Here is a 3,505-nt window from a genome sequence, read left to right as displayed (position 1 = left end):
ATACAGTAAAGACAGTTTGGAGTGAAGCCACTGACCTGATGAATCCGGAGATCCTGACTAAACATATTTATATGCAGGGAAGTAGGTTTGGATATTGAAATGCAAAGCGTTTGCAAAGTGCGCCCTGCCGGGAGGTTTTCTAGGTGTCTACTGACACTAGAAGGGCAGAAAGAGAGAGAGGAGAGCAATTACACAAGTTACATAACCACTGTCACAAGCCTAAATTAACCAAGCTCAGAACAAATGAGTAATCCCGTTGAGGGAGGGTGGCTGGTTGCTATAGCTTCACTGGCTGCAGTTCTGTCTTGGATCAGCTTTGGAAGATCATCTCATGGAAGAAAGTTGGTGTGTGTGTGTGTGTGTGTGTGTGTGTTTGTGTGTGTGTGTGTGTGTGTTCAGCTTATTGTAATGATCCTGTTGTGTTACATTCTTGTCATTCATCCATGGCGAATCAGTCGCTCCATTCTCTGCCGTGATCATGCATTTAAAACCTTCAGCTTCAGAAATGCTTCAGAAATGTATTTATCGTCTGGATCTGGTGATAAGAGTTTCATATTTTAAAAGCCAAGACAAAACCCCCAAACTCAAGACACTGACAAAAATCACAAAAATCACAAATGTATGTTACTGTGATGATGTTATTTTCCCACGGAGAACTGAACGGCTTTGACGCAAATAAATTCAACCAGGATGTAGCTAGCGGCTACAGCCAGCCCACATTCATGAGCCAGCCTATCACATGTGATATTGGTTTAGGGAGGCGGTACAAGTAGAGAATGATATGTGTTAACTGTTTGTGTATCAAATTATTGCTGGGAACAATTTATTACTCACTGGATATTGATTGGGACATGTGCCTAACATACTCAATTCTACATCCATAATTATCTCAGAGGATAAAAGTAAATAATAATAATAATAAAAAATAACTCATTATGACTAACAGATATTTTTTGTCTGTCTGTGGCCTCTTCCTGCCTCTCTAGCATCAGTTTGGCAAATGAATGATTCCATTGTCAAGTTAGCAATAATTCCTATCCAATATAATGTGACTTCTGGAGCATTATTAGCGTTGGGAAAACACTGAGCTTTGGTTAAGTGAAGGCACCAAAACTACTTGGTTAGGTTTAGGTTTAGACAGACGCTGTCATGGTTCATGATTCTATGTCTTTGTGTTGTATCTTGTGTCTTATGTTTTATTTTTGTCCCCTTTTTGTGTCTCTTCAGTGTTCTTTCCTCTATGTTCTCCCCTCTGTCTTTTCATTTTCATCCTTGCATGTTTGTCTCTGTCTGTCTGTCAGTATTGTTTCCTTCATGCTCTCTCCTCTGTGTCTTTCCCTCATTATCTCACGTGTCCTCCTCCCTCCTCTCTCCCCACCTGTTCCTCGTTCCCTCATCAGTGTGTCTGTGTATTTAAGCTTTGGTTTCCCACGTAGTCTCTGTCAGTTTGTTGCTGGTGTTTGAGTGATGTCCCCCTCGAGTTCCGTGGGTCTCATGCGTCTCCAGTCTCTGTTTTGGATTTTGATTTTCTTATTTTGCATTTTTGATTTCAACTTTGCTTTTTGGTTGTACTCTGTTTTAGTTCAGAATTTTTTTGGTATTCTCATCTGTTCTCTTGGTTTTTGTTGTTCTCAGCTATTGTTAAATACAGCTCACCTTTTGTTCGCTCGATCCTGCCTCCCCTGAGTCTGCATTTGGGTTCACCTTTTTGTTTTCCCTTTAAACCTTGATAGACGCCGGTGTTTTGGATTAATATGTGACCCTGGTGACCGGCAGACAGCTGCTAAGCTGGCGAGCTCTGGAGGGGACAGCCTCGAGCAGAGCCCAGAGCTTCAGGAGGAGTAAACGAACTGAACAGAGGAGAGAATGGAGTTGTGGGAAAAAAAAAGTCATTGCAGGACAGCACAAAGAAACAGAATACGATGGCTGCCACCTTGTTGCCCATCTTTGATGTGTGGTGACTTAGGTGGAGTCAGGACCTGTCAAGATGGCCACGGACAGTGCCAACCGTCTTTACCAGCTTTATTTTGTCCCTTTTAGAAACCTGTGGGTGGCGTCAAAGTGTCTATGCCAGCATTTAAATTGACAATGTGTATGAGGTGTATAGCCATTGAAGGTTGCCAGCTGTTATCAAGGTAATACTTTTCTTAGAGGATAAATTGTGCCAACCGTAGCCTTTTCATTGTCGTTGCTACCATTCCTTGAAAAACTGCATGCGCTCTCTTTATAACTGTTGTTGACAATTTGAGTGGGAGTCTAAAAAAAAGAAAAAAAAATGTTCATCTGTTCACTCTTCTAGTCAGAAGTATGGATGATGTGCAGGCAGTTGGAGCGAGTTACTGCGAGACCCTGGATGACCTGCTGAGGAGGTCGGACTGTGTCACAGTAGCTGTCAATCTGACCTCAGGCACAACAGGCCCCATCAGCCAGATAGCTTCTCGTCATGAAACCCACTGGCTGATGTCAGTAGAGGTCGGAACAACATGTTTCCTGACTGTACTGACCTTGGTTAAGAATTACTGGATCAAGTTAATAATAATGCTCTTTTTGTGTCTCGGGGTGCCGTATAAAGCTCCCCAGTCCATTCAACATGAACAAAGCAAGTTTTTGTTTTATCCATCTTTTTAAATCTGAGTTTTTGGCACAGGGACGGACAGTGTAATGTTTTAGATTTATTCAATTAACATTATTCATGTGCCAATTTGTAAGTTCTAATTCTGTCGGGAAAGTCCGTGCAGTAGATGTGACTCATGCCGAAGCTTTACCAAGGTCTCATCTGTTTTGAAAATACACTTTCAGACCAAGCTAGAATGATGTATCATTGTAATATTCTACTAATGTATTTCCCTCTGTCTCCTCCTAACAGCTCCTCTGCTTCATTTTGTCCAGGGCTCATCCACTCATTGGCCTGCCTAATGTGCTGATCACCCTCACACTGGGATCAATACCTACAATATAACCAGCATGCTTGAGGAGACATCAAACATATTTGGTTGTACTGTTTGGATGTAATACTCGAAGGTTTGTTGAAAAGAAGTATAAAAACTATATATGTGCAGAGTTTGACATGTGTTCCCATTTATTTGTGAAATTGTACTTTTATTTACTGTGCTCATTGAAAATATGATTTTAAGAGCCATCAGATTTGTGACATTACAACATGTTTGAAAGCCAATAAGCTCATGTGGGATGAACTGGCCCAGCTGTGGGCTATAAGCTAAATGCTTCTGTCCAGTCATTCAATTTTCAAGCAGCATTCGGTCTATACAGGAGGTCACCGAAACACTCACATCCTGTTAGATCTCATTTTGATATGTTTTTAAAATGTTATCAGTTTGCAAGGCAGTTTCCAGTTGTTGGTAATTATGACACAGCAGCCTGTTAAAATGTTACATGGGCAATATGTGATATCCATTCATGGTTATACCTCCATTTTCATAAATTCAGCACAATATCAGAGAGTAGGTCTCAGTATTTATGAGTCAGATTTTATTTTAGGTGTCCT

General features: G+C 41.0%; 1 long non-coding RNA gene across 1 annotated transcript; it reads left to right on the top strand.

Annotated features, from left to right (window-relative positions):
- The first annotated feature begins 1,458 nt into the window (after window positions 1-1,458).
- Window positions 1,459-3,064, top strand: LOC119025904. Its single transcript, XR_005076960.1, has 2 exons — window positions 1,459-2,135; window positions 2,890-3,064. It is a non-coding gene; the product is annotated as an uncharacterized LOC119025904 (long non-coding RNA).
- The last annotated feature ends 441 nt before the right edge of the window (window positions 3,065-3,505 follow it).

Source organism: Acanthopagrus latus, chromosome 9 (genome assembly GCF_904848185.1).
Source record: "Acanthopagrus latus isolate v.2019 chromosome 9, fAcaLat1.1, whole genome shotgun sequence".
NCBI lineage: Eukaryota > Metazoa > Chordata > Actinopteri > Spariformes > Sparidae > Acanthopagrus > Acanthopagrus latus.
Note: the sequence above shows the minus strand (reverse complement) of the source record. Positions and strands in the feature narration are given on the sequence as shown.